Source organism: Mustela erminea, chromosome 8, assembly GCF_009829155.1.
Source record: "Mustela erminea isolate mMusErm1 chromosome 8, mMusErm1.Pri, whole genome shotgun sequence".
Taxonomy (NCBI): Eukaryota; Metazoa; Chordata; class Mammalia; order Carnivora; family Mustelidae; genus Mustela; species Mustela erminea.
The window spans coordinates 105,157,921-105,179,187 of record NC_045621.1 but is presented as its reverse complement, the minus strand read 5'-3'; positions in this window follow the sequence as shown (position 1 = coordinate 105,179,187).

Genomic DNA, 21,267 nt, shown 5'->3' with positions numbered 1-21,267 from the left:
TACTTGTTCCAAAGGTCTTGGGTAAACTGTCTACTTCTGAAGAACAGGTCCGACCAGATTTCTAAGAATCCACAGTTTGGTGTCCCCTTTTGGAGTACCTTTCAATTGTGTGCTCCTCTGAATTTCTTCTTTGGTTGTGAAATGTGAACCCAAAAATTGACTCCCTGGAGTTGCAGTGCTGTGTTTGTTGTTAACAGAACATATGATCCCTTCCAAAAGGATTCAAGAACACTTTTTCTTTGATGTCTATTCTAATCTATGAAATCTCATGGTGAAGTTTCATGAAGGAGCTGTTCAGGAAGATACTGTGGGATGATGGGTTCATCTGCTGGTGATAGTCTGGGTAGACGACATGAGTTACTTGCAATATTTTACTAGGTCTGCATGCAGCATGGCAGAATCTTGGGTTGGAAATAAAGTCTTAAATTCATCGGACTTCAACTTACCAATTAATAGGGTCATCATCAATATATTTTAGAAGGAATAAACTTAATGGCCATAAGCTATTTCAGAATAGCTTTGGCCAAAGGAGCTACCGGGTTTCTGAAAATTTTGCTAATTTTAAAGTAAGAATACTGTTGGTTCTTTGGATCATTCCAGCTTATTCATGGTAAAAGTATTGTAGCTCTTGAGTAATAGGTGATGTCTTACAGTTTTTCTATAAAGGTTCCCATGAAGTACGCACTTTAGTAACGTGATATATAAGTTGGTATGCTCGGATTAGAAACAGAGAATCAAGTAAGTGTTTCACTTCTATACTACTGTTTTTGACAAGTAAGTGCTTCAACCCATCCCAAAAATAGACATACAATAACTAAAACATATTCAAATCCCATGGAGACTTGAAATTGGATAAAATCCATCTGAAGGTGTTCAAAAGGGTCCCTGAGGCTATGCCTCTTTATAGTTTTTTCAGGATTATGTTCTTAACGGGTGACATAGGACCTCAAAACAACCAACCATTCTTTGGACATTTCCCCACAAATGCTAATTTAAGATGATAACCAATTTGTACTATGAGTAGCTTCATCGAGAAATTTAGCTAATATCTATTTGAAATCATCTGGTACCACCAAGTGGCCACCTTGGTGAAATAGAGTGAAGGGTGCAACCAGATTTTTTTCCATTCCTCCTCTTCAAAATCAAGGTAATCACTAATATTTTATAAGACATGGTTAAATCCTTTGAGGGTTTAATTAAGATCATAACCTTAGTTAAGGCTGCTCATTTTTCATAATGGTGTGCTAGAGTGTTTCCTTTAGCATCCATATTATCTTTCCTCTCGTGGGCCTTGACCTTATAATAGCCACCTCTATTGGACATAGGAGTGCATGTATAAGTTCCCTAACTCATTGCCCATTTCTGATAGGGATTCCAGTAGATATAAGAACCCTTCTTTTTTTCAAAAGCATTCCAAAGTCAAGCGCTACTCCAAAAGCAAAAGCATACCTGATATCTGTATGCATGTTTGCACCCTGTTCTTTGGCTAGTTGACAGGTTCTAGTAAGTGCAATAAATTTGCCATCTGGGTTGATTCTACTTATGGTAAGGACTATATTCTAGAGGACAGCTTAAACTGGTACTAGCATATTCTCCAGTTTCAGCCTTGAGGAAGGATCTATAAACAAATAGTGTTGGGTCTGAATTCTCAGTGGGGATCTCTAATAAATCTGAGTGTGGTATAAAACGTCCCCTAACTAAGGTAAGAAAATCTTGAAATTGCCCTTCTTCTTACAGGTGCAGGAGATTGGCTGCAGTCGGGGTGTTGCAACAATGAATAGTGATGTGAATCATAAGGAAAATTCAGAAAGTACTAAGGACCTGGGAAAAATAGGAGAAGCCTTCAGTGAGCCTCTGAAGCATGACTCTCCAGGTGTATTGTTGTTCTCCCCAAGTGAAGGCAAAAAGGTATTGACTATCCTAATCTAAAGGCACACTAAAAAAGAAGGAGCAAAGTCATACTGTAATAAAGCAAGTGGCTTCAGAGGGAACTAAAGAACATCATTGGTATTTGTGTTGGGTACTGCTACAAAGTAAGAGATAAATTTGTTGACAGCCTTGATGTCTTAAACAAAACAATATCCTTGCCCATCTGGGTTTTTTACTGGCAAGACCAGAGTCATAATGGCTAGTACAGAGTATAACAAGGACTTTGGATAGAAACCTTTTAACAAAGATTGGAATCCTTCCTTTGCTTCTGGCTTTAAGGAATATTAGGGAAATTTAACAGTTTAGTGGATCCTTCTGAATTAATGAGTTCTGCTTCATTTTTTTTTTCATATTTCAGTGGAATTTTTAAGCCGATAGAATTTCAAGTATGGGGTCAAGGTCTTGACGTGGGTATACATCAAACATAGTGGAGAAGGCAAAGGTATATCCAGAGCAGAAACCATCTGATTATAAGTAGAAGAATCCACTGGAACCTCAAGAAACAGTTCCTCTACTGTGAAATTTTATCAAATTACAATTCCATTTGCAAAATAAGTCTCTCCCTATTAAATGTGCAGGGGTAGTATCACAGAAGTAAGGAATGTTTTCCAGTCAAGGAGCCAAAAGGTTACCGATAAAAGCTGGGATATTGGAAAAAGTTCTGTGTTATCTGAAACATCTACCACCTATTGACATGTTTATCTGGGAGAATTTGAGCAAAGATGTCAGAGTTTAACATAGAAAAAGTAACCATACCCACCAGGAATTGATGAGGTTGACCATCTATCTATGTAGTTAATTCACTGTGAGTATTTAAGGGAAAGGCAGGTACTGGCTGCTTTTATTCTCCTTGAAGCATGTTCACTGATCTAACTTGAAGGACTTGTATTTGTCTTGTTTTTATTTTGCAAGATGAGACCATCTTTTTTTCCAGGGTGCCTTCTAGTTACAATACCTGTGTATGTCCTTGTCAGAAGGTGATCAATTGGGAAGTGCGCTACCCAGCTACTTGATCTACAGGGCATAAGTTTATTTGTAGTCCTATTCCCTTTTTATTCTAAATCTCCTTCAAAATGGCCTTCCAGGTATTGTGGTTCAAACAAAGGGGCTATTTCCCATTCTACTTTCTGTTTTTGAATTAGGGCTCCAATTTCAGATTTAATTTCATTGACAAAATGAAGTTAAATAGCCATTGTTACACTGATGCCTTCTTTAAAATTCTTGAATATTTTTAGTAAGTGTTTTCTTGTCTTTCCCAAAAATCTCCTATAGTTGCATGTTTTCTCTGCTTTTCATGATTAAATTATGGTCCAATCAATTTCTATTGGAAATGTTTCAGATGTGGCTTTTAGGAAACTTAACTTCTCTAGACTTCTTTTTAACCTCCAGGTTTGTTGTCGAAACAGGCGTCCTGTAGATCCCTTTCCAGTGTAACTAACGTTTGCCAGCCAGGACTTAGCATCTGAGGTCTGACCACCATGTGTATAAGCTGATAGAGGTCAGGTAACTCTGGGTCATACACACCCAAAATAATTCTGAATTATTTTATGAATAGTTGTATGTGCTTATGGAAATCTTTAGTTTAGTCCAGGTCCGAGATGTAAGTTCTAGAGATACCTGAATAGTTGGCTCCTTGGAGGAGGGATTTTAAGAAGCAGCTGACATTTTGGAGTCTCGGAGAGTCATCACGAAAAAAGTAGGGGGTCTGGACAAGAAAAGGGAGGAGTTGACAAAGATGAGGAAGGAGAGAGAGATCAAAGGATGAGAGGAAAGAGAGAGCTGATGTTGAAAAGCAACCAAGGACACAGTGGAGGAGGATTTACTAGGGACTTGAGTCCAGTTTATTGTTGCCAAAATGAAATGGCTCATTAGCTCTGGCCAAGCACTCTTAGGGAAGCAAGTTTTGAATCAGAATTTCATTTGGGGGTTCTGCACACCTGTCAAAAATGCTGCTTATTGGTTCTAAGAAATTATATTCCCTTTCTTTCCTAAGGTATCTGTTATAGGAACAATTTCATTCCAGTCAGATCTTACCCAGAGTGGCCACCAAAATCCCAAATCACCCTTGGTGAAGGTATATCATTTGGAAATGGGCACAAGAATTAGGACCAAAACAAGAGTACCTATAAGCAGCAGATTTTCCTGGAGATGGCTGAGACATGCACATGCAAGCTGGCAGTGGTTAGTAGAACATGCACTTTTACATTTCTGGTCTTGGGCCCCCAACCTGATGGTCATCCTCCTCCAAATACTGACTCGGCACTCTGCACCCCAGCTGGCAAAAAAATGAGAGAAAGTTCTTAATGGATCAAAACCAAGCAGGTAGGACAAAAAATTTGATACGGAAGGAGAATGTCATCAAGTCTCATTAGTGACAACAGATTCTGTCCCACTGGATGTGAGCTCACAGCTGAATAGCACTATCAGCCTTTTTTTTTGTCTGTGGAATCCTAGAAGACCAGTAGGCTCCCATCATTCCATCCCATAACTGTCTCCTTTAAGTCCAAGCTGGCAGCATTCTGCTGAGATGGTTGATGGGATCACAAGCCACAGGCCTAATCTCCTTAGCAGATGGTTGTTCAGCCAATTGGCCTCTCTCTTCTCCTATTTTACTATTAGCAACAGGAAGAAACCAGACCATACCTTCAATACTTGGCTTAGAAATCTCCTCAGCTAAATATTCAAGTCTTTGCTTATGGGTTCTGCTTTCCAAAAACAGAACACAGTTCAGCCAAGTCCTCTGCCACATTTTAACAAAGATCTTTTCTCTAGTTTCCAAAGACATACTCCTCATTTCCATCTGAGACATCACCAGAAGCACCTTTAACAATTGTATTTTTACCAACAATCTCCTAAAAGCCTTTTGGGGCTTCTCTCCTAGTTTCTGGGGATTTGCTGGCAATCTTTGGCATTCCCTGGCTTGTAGAAGCAGCACCTGGATCTCTGCCTTCATCTTCATTGGACATTCTCCCAGGGTGTGCCTTGTGTTCAAACTTCCACTTTTTATAAGGATATCAGTCATATCACATGAGGAACTTGCCCTACTCTAGGAGAACCTCATCTTAACTAATTACATTTTCAATGACCCTATATCCAAGTAAGATAGCATTCTAGCAGAACTTCCATATATGAATTTGGGGAGTAATTTCTAACTATAACATATTTGTTCATATAGCTTTTGTACTTTTTAAATATCTCTTTCTTCCCTTGAAAATAGTTTCTTAAGTCTTTAAAAGAACATGAGGACATGAAAGAAAATTTTTACTTTAATAAGTATCATATATTTTCTAATCAAAGCTTAGTATTAATTTAATACGCAAAGAAAAACCAGACATCTGATAATCTCTGAGATCTGAACTAAAATTCATCTTTGAGATTCCAAGAAAATGCTAAAAAACAATCTAGCTAGCTAAAATGGTTATGTTTATTATTTTTATGGTGGTAACTACAAATGGTTATATTTGAGTCCACTGATACTCAACACAGAAGTAGGTGAGTGTCTGAACAATTCAGACATGCAATAGTTTTCAGAGGGCTCAGCAAGAGGATAGAAGAGCAAGGTAGTAGGGAGAGATTCATTACTTTATCTGAGATTACTCAGGAGAATCAAAGGCAAACACAGGTCTGCTAATTTCAAATCCACTGTGCTTTCTACCATGTAATATTTTTTGTCTTTGCTAATCCAAAAATGAAATTCACCCAATGTATAACCTCATCAGCACACAGTGAGGGAAGGCATATGACCTTGGTCTTACCTGCCTACACAGGTAACCTTTGAAAACTAAAGGCATTCCTGAAAAGAAAAGACAGCATTATGTTATGCAGAGCTCTGAACTGAAGTCCTCTACAGTGTGAATGAAACCTGTATCTGAATAAACTTTGCCTCATTCACAAAGACAACCATTCCTAAATTTAATTGAAAGATAGCCTTCCTAAAAATAGGCATTAAAACAATCTCTGGACCTTCACCTTCTTTCAGAGGAAAATACACAGTTTTATTAAGATATTTGTGTAGTATTTTATAGTTTATTATACATATAAAAAATTAAAATATATATAGCTGTATTTACATTTCAAAGTACTTTACATCCCTGTCAAGTTTCTCTTCAATTGGCAAGTGAAAAATTGAGACAGAGAAATGAAATTCAGCTTGGTAGACTTCATGTGGTCTAATTGGGACTTGTAAGCAATACAGTTAGCTATAGGGGTACTGGTTAAGAGTAAATTAGTTGACGACCAATTCAGTCAGAAAGTCAGCTAGGTTGGTTTCTAGGTAATGCAGTCATTCTAATTCCATACATTTCCTTATGCTCCTTATGTTCTTAGTTGACTCTTGGTTTGCATCTACCTGTGAAGAAATAAAATTGCTTCTTGTCAAACAAATTGTATTTTAGAAAGCTCTGTTCACCTAAATTTTCCAAAAGCAATAGTTGCTTTCTTAGGGAGCACTATTATTACTCCTGTAATTAATGCAAAGTGGCCAGCTGGCCTCCACACAAAACCACTTTATTTTACTCCACCGGAAAGCCACTTAAAGCAAGCAGTACCAAGAATTTTCAAGGGATTCTCCATGAACTGTGAAGAATGAAAAAAATTAAGGGTATGCACTGCACAACCTGCAACCTGTGCAGACACGCAGGCAGCCAGGGAAACTAGACGGCAATTTCTAATGGAGATGTTGGCAAAGAATAAGAATAAGAATGAGAAAAGTATAAGAGACAACATTTATCAAATGCTTACTCTGTGGACACTGACCCAAAGGCTTCTCACATAATTCACATTTGGTCCTCACAGCAATCCTCTGACATGGGTACTCTCATCATCAGACCTGTGTGGATGAGAACAGTGGGGCAAGGAGGACCTGAAGTCATAGAGCCTCTGGAGAGCCAAGTCTACAGTTAGACCCAGGCAGTCTGACCTAAACCAACTCTGGAATGTTGCAAATTTCTGTCCAAATGAATTTGTAGATGTGCAAATTTCTGTGAAAATGCATTTGTAGATGTCAGAAGGGAAATAAAAGTTTTGATTTTTGCAGATGCAGATAGAATAACAAATTGTATGGGTTCTAAGAATTACATTTTTGTGTCAACTACACCACATAAGTAAATAAGGTATCAGTCTAAACCAAAAGAAGAAGATAGAGTCGGAGGAAGAGAAAAAGAAGAAGAAGGAAAAGAAAAAGAAAAAAAAAAGATTTACATTTCTGAAACCTCTGGAAAAATGTTGAAATTTGTGAGCAAAAAAGAAGACAAAATGGTATGGACATCTTATTTTTAAAAATACATCTACAGATAATGCAAACAAAGGCAGAAGTATACTATTAAACAAGAGTAGATTATGGTTTTAAATTGTGGTGGGACATCGTGTGGAGAGAATGGTTTATGGGCTAAGAGAAGAACGCAAGCTATTGCAAATGTCTGAGTCAAGATATCATGAAAAGAGTTAAGGCTGCAAGTTTAATGATGATGATGATCATGGTGATGATGATGACGACAGTGGTGGTGGTGATGGTAGTGATGGTGATAGTGATGACGGTGATGGTGGTGATGTGGTGGTGGTGGTGATGATGATGGTGGTGATGGTGGTGATCTTGATGGTAGTGATGGTGATGATGATGGTGAACATGATGATAGGGGTGATGATGGTAGTGATGGTGATGATGGTGGTAATGGTGGTGGTGATGGTGGCAGTGACTGCTTTACTATTAAACAGATTAAATGTCTAATTAAAATGTTTTTTAGCAGAAATCCCTATGAAGAACCATGTCGAGGCTTTTGAAAGATTGACAAGCTGACACTTTGGAAAGAACATGTCTATAAAGTAGTATGACCCGTAGAATAAGAAATGTGTGTGGAATATATTTATACCTCAGTGTTAATGCCAGGATTGCATTAAAAGTGGCTGGGAAGTTGAACTAAACCAAGTACCAGTTGTAACTCAGTGTGTATCATTTATTTAAGGCATATTATAAATCTTATTTACAATATGAATGTAGTAAATACTTAATAATAGGAATGCAGTTATTTTAATAAAAAGTAAGCACAAGGAGTAGGAAAAACAGCTAATGCACTTTTTGTGGAAATCTATCTGAATGGGGAAATAAGTGGCTTAACTCTCATTTTTCTCATTTATCTACGTTTAGATCACATCTCTTAGACCAACTACTGTTAAATAATCATCACCAACCTCCTTGTTTGTAAACAGAAACCCATTTCATGCTGGCATTATGGCCTGCAATTGAGCCTGGAGTAATAATGGTGACTATATCAAGGTCCAACTCTGGAATGCTTTGCTAAGGAAAGAAAGAAAACTCTATTCATCATAATTGAGGTAAGGAGAATAAGAAAAGCTGTCTGGCCTGTAGCATTTATTTCCTACCAAAAACAAAAACAAACAGAACACAGAAGTGGCATAATATGAGCTTGGTTTGAGTCAAATTTAGAAGGAAATTATGAATGGGCCCAGATTTGCATCCAAGTCAGCAAAGAGGTCTTTGGGGGGGGTGGGACCCTGAGGACACACGTTTAGAATTCACAGGAATTGTGCAGAAAGCTCTGAAGTCACACAGTCCATGAAATTGAACACTTGAGTCCTATTTACCAAAACATCAGGAGGAAAAGCAGCCCCAAGTGACCTTAGGGTACTGCCTAGGATCTTAAAGCTGAGAAACTGAACCCCCGTGGAATGGAAATGATTTGACCACTGTTATCCTGATGGCCAAATCAGTGGATGTACAGGTGAGGGGAGAAAGATGATCATTCCTGTGTGGGCCATGGCAAAGTTTGGGTCAGATGAAATCAGAGATGCAACCCAGAGACTAACATGACAATGTGAGGGAATAATGTTCCTGTCAAGGCAGGTACAGAGCAATTCATACAGAGCATGTCCTGGTGTCCTGACCAGGGTAATAAAGAACAAAAAATCAACTTATCAGCTGATCAACCATAGGTAATCCTGGAAATTGGTGGTTAATGCAGCTTCTAATGATGCTCAATCCTAAAAGATGTCAGTCCTTGATCACCCAGCTTGAGATAATTGAGAAGGGCCTTTTGCTTCTCCTGTCAGCACAGACTTCCCCAGAGCCTTGTGTTCAGTCAAGGGGTAACTTCAAGCAAGCCTGGACTACCTAGTCACAGATACATGGATGCCAGGCTAGATAAGACATCATGGGAAGGTAATGCCAGATTGAAGAGGAGGATTTTGAGCTACAATGGAAATGTGTCACTGAAGTGTTCTAAGGAAGACAGACCTCAGATGTGGAAAAAGAGCGACTAATAGAAAAAAAATGAATGATCCAGAATTAGAAATTATACAAGGTCAGAAGTCATAAATCTCTCTGTCTCCAGAGCAGAATATCCAAGAGGACTTACACTGGCATGCAGCAGTGTGAGGGTACCATGACCCACAAGGCACATTTCTGAACTTGCACCAGTAGGAAGGAGAAAAGACATCAAGGTGTAAGACCTCCCCCAGACTTTTGCAGTAAGCTATATACCAACCCCTCATGATTGCAGTTTGGAAGATCAGACCCAACTGGAACAAGGTGGCAAGGAAGTGATTGACAGTGAGGCACAGCCAGAGAAACCGAGCCAACACAAAAGGCTGAGACAAAGTCTCCCAGTTCTTATGACCTCAGGGAAATAGTAGACTGCTACCTTCAGGGAACCTGTTACCTTCAGGAAAAAAATCCTCACAGAAATCTAGAAGCTTACATTCAGATTCCCCAAACTAAAACTTACTCAAAAGGCTAAACCCCCAACTAGGCAATATTCTCAGAAGAAGTCATATTAGGTTCCTCAAATCTAGTCAGAAAGGATCCTCTGAACAACTTAGAGGCTATGGAGAGACACTACACCTACTCCCCTCCAGATGCATGTGTGATCTCCCAGGCAACTGTTCACAGCATTATTCAGAGCCCAACTACATGGAACAGATTCAAGAAAATACAAAATGGTGCCCAACACTTTGTACAGTGGAACTGCACTCCATTTATTTTGCATTCAACTCTTGATAGACGTCCTGGGACCAGCTGCACCAAAACGATAAGTTCCTGTGGGGACTCCAGAAATTAAGGTCAGAGAATGAAGAAGAGCCAGTCAAAGTAGGTGCCCCCTTACAACCCTAGCTCCCAAAGGGTATGTTCAGAGACAGCTATGGCTCTGAGGGTGGAGTAGATGTAGAAGATCTAGCCTGGGAATTCTGGCTGTTCATATCCAGCTGCCTTTAAACATCCATGCAGTTCTATTACCCATGACAGCTGGATACCCCCCAGGCTACCTGACAACTTCCACTGACCATGAGTGTCCCATCCTGGCTAAGAAGCTTTGTGTAGAAGGGACAACATGTATCCCAAATCCAGGTTGTGCCATGGAAACAGATTTCTCAGGCAGGGTCTCAGAGGCAGGTACTACACATCAACTAAGATGGAAGAAATGTTGGATAAGGATGGCCAGAGACCACAATTGGGCACAATTTATTGTCCTTTCCTCATCCATCACCTGGAGAAATAATCTGCACTGGAACCATCAGGAGATTGAAACATTTTTCTAGCAGATATAACAAGATGGAAAAATTATATTTATAAGAATTTCAGGAAATTGTATGAAAGTTAAAATAACCTGGTTGGATTGGTCCCTGAAAAAAAAAAAAGGATTCAAATAAGTGGGAAAATGACATAGTGGTTCAAGGAAGAGTGGATGAAATAGAGTCCACTTCCCAAGTGGTAGGGTAGGGAAGGTCGCTGGCTGAGATCCAAGTGAAGGAAGTCAGTGGACCATGAGCTGGCAAGCAGAGAACACTCAAGAGGCTGGCCATATTCAGGGGTGACCCTCCACCATGACACCCCAATATCCTTCATAAAGTCACTCAGCTTATGATGATTGACTGGAGTATATTTTCTCTTTTTATGGAGATCACCTAAACAGCATGCCTCTGAGCCCAGGTTGTTGTGGGAGTCTCATTGACGTGACAGGAATGGCAATAGAAGTAGAGATAAGGGCCTCTGCTGAGGAAAAAAAAAAAAAAACTGTAAAAAAAGAAAAAAAAAGAAAAGAAAGAAAGAATCAGAGAATGTGGGAGGGTCCCATTCCTTCACAAGTCCATGACCTTGGAGGGTTAAATGAGGTTTACCAAATCTCCAAGGGCCAGGAGCCTTCCTTCCAAGTACATGAGATTCAATTTTCAAAGTAAAGAATAGTTTCTGCCAGTAGTCAATTCACTGTCTGGCTCAGAATAAGCATTCTTTGAATGTTTTTAAAATGAAGGCTGACTTCTGGTTTTAAACTTTAAGCACCTACTCTGTGTAGAGAATTGTGCCAGGAACTGTACCCCAGTTTCTAAACATCCTACGTTCCTTGTGAAAAGACACTGCCTGTACTCAATGACACCTGACCATTTAGTGGTCACCAGTCTGTGGCTGTGCCCTGTGGAGGATGGCTGGAGACAGCACTGAGCTGGAAGAAAGGGGTGGCTCCCACAGGTCCCCCACCAAGTTTGCGAGTTCATCAAGATACCAGTTGTATAGAATTTTGATGTGTGTTGATCTGTGTATTGAAGAGCAAGGAAGATGGTTTTTATTCCATACCACAAACTTGTGTTTAATGTTTTGTCAAATATATTTCAATGTAAGGACTTTTCTATGTAATCCCATATATTTACTTTTTATTGGGGTATAATTTAGATACAAAGAAATTTCGGTATGCATTCAATGAGTTTTGACAATGATATATAGTTTCATAGCCATCATCCTAATCATTGGGGGGAAAAAAAAAATCCAAAACCTCAGAAAGTTCCCTCCTGCCAAAAGCCCACCCCAAACCAAACAACCACAGCTCTGACTTCTGTCACCATGGATTATTTTTATCTGTTCTTGAACTTCACATGCATTCTTTTTTTTTTTTTTTTAAGATTTTATTTATTTATTTGACAGACAGAAACCACAAGTAGGCAGAGAGGCAGGCAGAGACAGAGGGGGGTAGCATGTTCCCTGCTGAGCAGAGAGCCTGATGGGGGGCTTGATCCCAGGACCCTGGGATCATGACCTGAGCCGAAGGCAGAGGCTTAACCCACTGAGCCACCCAGGTGCCCCCACATGCATTCTTTTGTGTCTAACAACAATAGGTTGTTAATCCTATTGGAATGTAACTTATTTATCTTTTAACCTCACAGGCAAACTTTCTGAACTTTTTTTTTTTTTTTTTTAATCTGTAGAATAAGGGTAGCTCTTCCCCCAAAATAGAGGTTTGGTAACTATTAAATGACTTAAGCATATAGGTTCCTAACAGAGTATCTGGCATCCTGTAGTAAATACACAATTATTGTCCATAGTAGGTAGGGTCATTTTCACAAGCATTCAAAGATTTCTTTGCTGGACACAATGTTTCTGAGATTGAATCCACTGGGCATTCATGGAGTGTATCAGTCAAAATATTAGCATCTTAGAAGGATGTAAGGGGAGTTTAATAAAGTAGCTACTTAAGTTGTGAGCAGAGATAGAGGAATACACAGTCACCTTGGCATGAGTAACAAGCAGGAGTAGCAGCTGAGGGGAGAAGGGAGGAGGGGTCACCTGACCTGAAGAATAAGACAGCAACATCAGATGGGGAGACCTTCACTCAGGGAGCCTGCCTGGTTAACCAAGAAAGAAAGAAGCCAGGAATCAATACCTGTATTTCCCTCTCCTCCTGATGTGCCCCACGGAGCCAGCACAACTCTAAGGAGCCTCCTCCAAGGAGGCCAGTGAGGGATATGGAGAGGATCCCTCCTAAATCTTATCTAAATACTTAAGGGATTTAGCACATGGCTAAATCTAAAGATCTAAAGAAATGATAAAGGCACAGAGGTGGGATGGAGTAGCCTATGCCAGAGGGGCAGGAAGGATACAGTCTGACTGCAAAGGAGAAAACAGTTAAGGATGTTCTAGCAGTTAGCTTTACGTTGTTTCCCCCTTTCTCCCTTTCTTGCCTCCTTCCTTCCTTCCTTCTCTTCCTCTTTCCCTCCACTCTTTCTTTTCTCCCTTCCTTCTTCCGTCCTTTGAAAATGACCCTACCTACTATGGACAATAATTGTGTATTTACTTCAGGATGCCAGATACTCTGCTAGGAACCTATATGCTTAAGTCATTTAATAGTTACCAAACCTCTATTTTGGGGGAAGAGCTACCCTTATTCTACAGATTTAAAAAAAAAAAAAAAAAGTTCAGAAAGTTTGCCTGTGAGGTTAAAAGATAAATAAGTTACATTCCAATAGGATTAACAACCTATTGTTGTTGGACACAAATAGCCCTAAGACCCAGCAACCTGTGAGAAATGACACCCAAGGTACACACATGTAGTGATCAGGAAAGGGGGTGGGCAGATGGGGCACCCCCAGGATATCCCTGAAGGAGGGGAGCATAGAGGGCATTCCAGGCCTCCAGGCATGTGAAGGGCTATAGGAAAGGCACAGGGGGAGTTGAACTGTAGTTTGGGGAATGGAAACGATTTACTTTGACATGATAAAGTTATATAAGATGAATAATTTCCACAGATCTGTTCAACATGGTGTCTCTAGTTAATACCATATTGTACACTTACCAACTGGCTAAGAGAGGAGTTCTCTTAACTATTCTTACAATTTAAATGGGGGTGGGTGGAGAGTTAAAAGATTAGGACAAAGGTAGAAGATGCTGAAATTCTGAGTTCCATTTCAGAGGTAATAAGAAAACAGTAAGAACTTTGATCAAGAGATTTATAGAATCACAAGGGATCTTCAGGAAAATTCGTCTGTGTCAGTGGGCCACACGGAAGCCCCACAACAAAGACAGGTCGGAAGTTATTGTGGTAATCTAGGAAAGAGGTTCTGACCAGAGGGGTGGCCACAGCAATGAAAAGAGACAATCCTGAGTCAGACCGGGAGAAAAGCATCAACAGAACTTGGCAACTGGGTGGACAGTATCCTAAAAGAACACTGAGTCATGAGAAAACCAGTGGCCAATTCAAGTTGAGGGCGGTGAGCGCAGGCAGGAAGAGGGAAGAGCTTGTACAGGGAGGGGGAAGGAAGAGCTTGTACAGGGAGGGGTGAATGGCAGAGCCAGCACTACCGGAAATGGAGACACGGGTCTGGTTTGGCCACGTGGCTAGAGGCACCTACCTGCAGGGCATTCGGGGAGAGCTCTCCTACAGACCAGAAGGAGGGGGAGGGAAAGAGACTAACGGAACAGTCCCCGTCAGAGAGGCTGCTGGTCGACCTGGGAGGGGAGGCCATTGCTAAGGGAGAAAGAGGTCTGACAAGAGGGCCGGGAGTGAAATCTTGAGGTCCCTCTGAGCTCACCTGTTCAGCCACCATAGCACACGCACACAGATCCAAGGATTTAGCATGGCTCCCATTCCTGGCCAGCTGGGGTTCTTTGGCCAGAGGACATTTTAGAAGTATAATAATACTCCTTAAACCACAGACGGCATGCGTGCTTTCTCCAAGTCCGAAGTTGCCCATGGCGCTTTACTTGCAGAGGGCGCTTTACTTGCAGAGCCCGCTTTATTTGTTTAAATCAAATCATCAGGAATTGTGCTTCTGGGAAATGCTATTCCAAACACTTATTAAATATGCAGCCGTGCAGTTTGTTTTTACGTTTTTCTTAAGGGTAACAATTAACCTTTAAAAAGTCTGACCTTTCCAAAAAGGTAGATGTGTTGGTGGGAGCTCTCTGAGGTGTTGGGTAAATGTTTCAGAGAAGCACGTGCTTCACAGGAAACACAAACTTTGAGCTGCAATGGTTTCCTTACACTGGCAGTCTTTGAAATGATTCGCTTAGTTGATATTTTTAATTTGTGAAATGAAGCCATCGAGTGGAGTCCTGGGGTTCAGCCTCTGGCAGAGCAAGAATATCACCTCCCAGAGGAAGGCAGCAAAGCCTTCGATTAGGCTAGGCATTGGCTTCTTACAGACCCACCAGGGGGTCCATGCCCGATGGCGGATACTGATCTGAGATTACCCGAAAGCTTACCTGCCGTCACCACCTTCAGGCTCAGCCAGTCCTGACCCAGATAGGTGGGAATCCAGCCCAGCAGCCTCTAGGGGCCCATCCTCCCCTGCCACCAGCCGTGCCCTGCTCCATTCATGCAATCCCCATTTAGGTGATCTTCCTACTTGGAAATCTCACCATGTCATTCCCTGATTAAAACCGCCAGTGACCTCATGTTTACCCAGGATGCAGCGAAGTTCCCTATAAACTTGCCTCTATTCACTGTTCTAGCTGTATTGGCCACTCTCAAACCATGCCCCTCCCTCGTGCACACACGCATGTGCACATGCACACACACACACACACACACACATACACAGACACACACACATCATTCTTAGGTCAAACCAAAGTCCCATGGCTCCCTAAACACCGCCACACGTGGGTGCTCTGCATGCACCACTTCCCAGGACCCTCCAGTCCCTGGTGAGCCCATGCCTGCTTTTTCTTTGAACTTATGTCAAATGTCACCTCCCTTGGAGAGCCCACCCTGAGCTACTTCCACTGACTTGGGCACCCATAGCCCTCTACAGAAGCCTATTTCGTAACAGGGACTCGACCCTGTCCTATTCGTCATGTAACCTGCTCCCAGCTCCCACAGAACCACACACAGAGGCGACCCCAACGTAACGTTGATGCGGTCAACACAAGAATGACTCAGAGATGCAACATTCTCCTCCAAGAGTTACATCTGGCGCTCTGTTCCCAGACCATTTCTGGAAAACGAAAATGCTTGCAGTATCCGTAAGATTTCAGCAAACAAAGGCAGCACATGCAAAGGGCTTAACTGAAGAGAGCCAGAGGGAAGGACGGCTTGCAGAGATTCAGGCAGCATTGAGGGGACCAGTGAAGGATGGGGAAGCACTCAGGCCCGATGGGGCAAAGGGATAGAACAGAGTCCCTGCTCCTGAGGGAACACTTGCCAAGTGCCCTCCCTACACAGATGGTTCCTGGACTGTGGGGACCAGGCCAGCAACATCCACACCAGCTGGAACCTTGTTAGATGGGCAAGCCCTCCGTCTCCACCGCAGATCCACACAATCGGAACGCCTGAGGGTGTGGGTCTGTGATCTGCGTTGGAACAGCCCTGCAGTTGACCCTGGGACACACTGAAGCCTGGCTCTAACGTCCAGATCATCAGTCGGCAAACTGCAGCCAGTGGACCAAATCTGGTCTGCTGCCTGCTTTGTTAAAGCTCATGAGTGAAGAACGATTTTACATTTTCAAATGGTTACATTTCAAATGGTTACATTTCAAATGGTTATATAAGTACCTAAATCACATCCTTAATTTTGTCTCTTGGGCCACAAGGCTTAAAATATTTACCATCTGGCACTTCATAGAAAGAGTTTGCCAGCCCCCGCTCTGGGATAACACAGGAAGGGAGCGGGCAAAGAGCCGCCTTGCCCCTTGTCCCCCATCCCAGTGCCCCCGTCAGCCGGCTGTGTGGGAAGCCAGAGAGCAGGGTAAGAGCCCACAGAGCTGAGCCCTGGGACACAGAGCAGGGCAGAGAGAGACAGAGAGTATATGGAGTGGGGAGTTGGGGGGTCCGGCAGCAAACAGACCATGCGCAGCACGCTTAAGCTACATTTTTAGACTTTTCAAACATCACCATCTTCCTTTACAACAATGTCTATCTCTGAGAGAGGCAGGAAGGTCATGGGGGAGACGTAAGCCTGTCATTAAGTAGGGGCAGGAGAAAAGAGAGGAGGGAAAGAGCCATGTATCAACGTGGCTCAGTCCGTACGGTTTGGAACAGGAGAGGCCAGTAGTCGGTTCCTGACTCCTCCAATTACTAGCTGAGTGACCTTAGCCACGTGACTTTACCTTCCTGTGCCTCAGAATGACTCCTCTGTGGAACAGAGGGAAAAAAACAGCACCTGCTTTCACAGAGGTGTCATGTGGATGGAGTGAAACAAGGCACAGGAAGTACTCCCCGTAGGGGCTGGTTACCATAATACACGTGACAAGATGTCCCTCAGCTAGCCGTGACCAGGTGTGTCTCTATGCCAGGCTGCACCTAGGGGAAAGCAAGAGAGATGGGGAGGACAGAGTCCTAATTCCAGGGAACTCCATTGTCTGGTGGGGGAGGAAGAAAAGACAAACAAGGACTCTAAAGGGAGAAACAGGCCAGCTCCTCTGCAAGACACGGGTAGATTCTGAGCAGAAGTGCTCTTCAGACTCAGCCTGGAGGAGTGGCTAGAGGGGAACAGCTTTCTGGGGAAATGGAACAGCACTGCAAGACACCTCTGCAAGGTTTCTATGGGAAATTGCAAACAGCTCTGCATAACTCCAACTTGGGCTCCTGTTATAGGGGCTGAAGATGAAGCCAAGGAGATAAGCAGGGACAGATTATAGGTGCCATTATATGGCACACTGAGGAGTTTATGCCTAACAGATTGAGAGCCATTCCTAGAGGGAATAATAAAATCCCTGACAACACTCAATATGGATCATGAGAAAAGGAACAAGAGTCTTTGTTGGCAGAAGCACCCATGATACACCCAAACAGAAGCACCCCAGGGCCCCACGCAGGGGGGAACACACACGAGTGAACATCCCGGGGGATACAGAGGAGCATCCACACCTTGTTAGAAGATAGTACACACAAAGAGAAGGCTGGCAACACAGGTCGGTGGTCGCAAGTGGATGGTGTGGGCCTCAGAGGCACATTGCCAATGGCCAGCAAAGCTCTCCCCCAGGATGTATGTCAGACAGCTCCCCCCACCCCACCAGCCTGAACATGCAACAACACAAATGAAAAAGATGCATTACCTCGGAAGGCTAGTGAAAATCGGCTTCTCTTATCAGATAATGAGAATGCTCTTCGGGAGCTGGGCATAAAAGCCAGTCTATTACAAACACTGATCCCAGATGGGATGGGAAATGCAGTATCACCGCAAACCTCCTGTGTTCTTTACAAACAAAACAAAACAAACCTCCGTAAGTTCCACACACAATTAGAAATGCAAAGGTAACAAAAGTCATAGAGGGAAAAGAAGGGAATAAAAATCCCAATTCTAGAAAGACGGTTAACAGTGTGAGGAAATATTAATATTGATTTCTACTTTAACAGGATAATCTGGCCGAACTGGCCGCTCAATTAACACACCAAGTGTTAAACCTGAGCACAAAGTAGGCTGTGCTGAACATGTTAAAATTCTACTTGAATCAATTTAAAATAATTTCCCCTCTTCTTGTTTTGTGAAGAATTTATTAACACATTCAATTGAAGGAACGATTGAATGCCCACCATCCACCTATGAGTGAGGGAGCTACAAGCCTAACACCCCAGGTCCACTAATGGAAGAATCGAAGCTCGGACACGGTCCCAGCAAGGTAGGCAGAAGCAAGAGAACGTGCACGTGGATGCCTGCTTCCTCCACATGCGATGCCCCCGGGTGACAGCAGAGCCGGGCCAGGACATGAGTAGTTTCATGGACGGGCAAGGCGGTGTTTGCTTAAGCATCAGCATGGATCACCACGTTCTGTGGTAAGCAAGAAAGCACCCAGAAAACAAGAACCAAATTTCATACTCTGCAGCCAGCATCATGGTGAAACGGGAGTGGGGGAGAGAGCATCTAACGGTAGAGCAAGCAGTCAGTGCTTCCCTCCCCACACCTCCAGCTCAGCTCAGTGGCCAACTCCTGTGGATTTGCCCTCTTACACAGCTACTTTGCCAGCTCCCCCTGTGCCTCCACCACCATTTTCCCATTCCAGGCTTCCACGATGTCTCCCCCAGATCATCTGGAAGGCCTCTTTATCCATCAGCCTGGGACAAGTCCTGTGTCACCCTCAGCCACTGTCCCTGGAGGATCCCCCCCCAGAACAGCATCCCCAAAGTGAAAGGTTGGTCTGAGCTCTTGCTTAGCACTTCCCAGTTGTCCCCACTGCCTACTGCGTAATCCTAAATGACAAGCATGGCCCTTCAGTCCCTTCTGGGGCCACCCTTCTCTGCCCCCAGCCTTCCTGCGATCATCTTAGAAACCTAACCAATTTCAGTTCCCAGGCACATTGTTCCACGCCTGAACTCATGTTGTCCACTCGGCCTGCAGTGCCCTCCTTCTGCTCATCTGCCTGGCCAGGTCCCATCCACGTGCATGAGTCAGGGAGCCCCAGCTGCTGTAACAAACAGCCCCAAATCTCAGTGCCTTCTCCAATCAGTGCAGGTGACTGGGGAGGTCATTCACGGATAAGGCTCCTCCCACCCAGTGGCTTGACATCCCCAGGCTCCAAAGTACTGGACTGCCTGTCTTACAGCCAGTTGATAGACAAAGGAAGAGACCCCCTGAGGGACTGGGAAAGAGGGTTTAGGGGCCCGGTCCACAGGGTAGGGAAACTTCTGTACCTCATTTCTGCCCACAGTCCACTGGCTAGGAAATGGAGTGTATCTGAAAAAGTAGCCATTGGAAAATAATCAGCCTACATCTGTGAGGCAACATCTTCTCGGGGTCAGGCCCCACACCACCTCTTTCCCCCTCATGTGCTTGGGGTCTCCTCAATTACAGCCCCCAGAAACTAGGAGCCTGAAATACTGACTGAGCCTTCCCCCCTGTGCCCGCACTCCTACCACTGAAATGAGCCACGATGCGTGTTTGCGAAATGCATATTTGTCTTTAAGGTACTACAGCAAAGTGAAAGGAAACAGGGTCAGGCTTATGCACAAGAGGATGGGGGAAGGGGAAAAGTGGACTTTTTCAAGTGTCACCAATAAATAGAAGGAACGAATGGGCGAAGAGAATGGGGAAGAGAACATCAGCATCATTTAAGGAACAGCAACATTTTATCCAATTCATTTGTGTGCCAGGCATGACGCTAAGCTCCTTTTATCTGTTGTTTCTTTTTATTTATTTATTTGTTTGTTTGTTTGTTTGTTTGTTTATCTATTTGACAGAGAGAGAGAGAGCACAAGCAGGGGGAACGGCAGGCAGAGGGAGAAGAAGTCTCCCCACTGCGCAGAGAACTTGATATGGGGCTCGATCCCAGGACCCTGAAATCATGACCCAAGCTGAAGGCCGACACTAACCCACTGAGCCACCCAGGCACCCCTCTGTTGTTTCTTGTAATGCTCAACTATAATCCTATAGAGTAGGTTCTGTTAATGTTGCTGCTTTCCAAGACTTGGGAGCTCAGATTCAGAGATGATGTTCCAGATCATTCCCTCAGATAACGAAGCAGTTAGGGTTTGAACACAAGTCTCCAACACCCCATAGTACACAGGATGACAAAGGGCATGAGTAGAAAGAGGACAATTCTCTAAAGTAGGATGTGTGTCAGGACGGGCAGGGGTCCATCAGAACATCCCAAGGGTGCCTGGGTGGTTCAGTGGGTTAAAGCCTCTGCCTCCAGCTCAGCTCATGATCTCAGGGTCCTGGGATTGAGTCCCGCATCGGGCTCTCTGCTCAGCAGGGAGTCTGCTTCCTCCTCTCTCTCTGCCTGCCTCTCTGCCTACTTGTGATCTCTGTCAAATAAATAAATAAAACCTTTAAAAAGAACATCCCAGGGGCACCTGGGTGGCTCAGTGGGTTAACCCTCTGCCTTCGGCTCAGGTCATGATCTCAGGGTCCTGGGATCGAGTCCCGCATCGGGCTCTCTGCTCAGCGGGGAGCCTGCTTCCCCCCTCTCTCTCTGCCTGCCTCTCTGCCTACTTGTGATCTCTCTCTCTGTGTCAAATAAATAAATAAAATATTGAGAAAAAAAAAAAGAAGAAGAAGAAGAACATCCCAGAGCCTGACAGCAGCACATACAGGTTTTACTGAATTCTTGGTGATTCCAGGAGACCCCTCTTCCAGGCACCTGCAAACCTGGCCCTCTTCTTTCACAAGAATCAAACAGATCTGTGGCAGCACCATATATTCTTCCTATAAAGAGCCAAACTCCCTCAGCCATGCTGCCCAAATTCTGCAGGACGGAATCTGGGAGGATGGCTCCATGCATCCCAGAAAAGCACACGAGCGATGTTGGTATGCAGAGCCGCGCGTTTCATTTTTAAATTAGAAACGCTTACGTATTAATTCATATTCTCACCATTTTTGTTATTACTTTTGAGCACTCAAATTATTTGTGCCCTGCTTTTATGAGGCCCCGAATCTCAAGCTCTGAGGGCCTAAAATTGTCATGCAGACTAAATTAATAGCAGTTTTATTGGCTCATTATTTTTGACATCTGGTTGGAAGTGCAAGGCAATAACTATTAGGTAATAATCACAGTGGGCTCTGATTAGAAACTAATAACATTAGCAATAAACTTTATTCTATGGCTGCCATGAAGCCTGATCAAAAGGGAGAGACAGAGGGCTGCTCCACATGGAGAAGCAGAGGCAAGGGACAGAACCCATG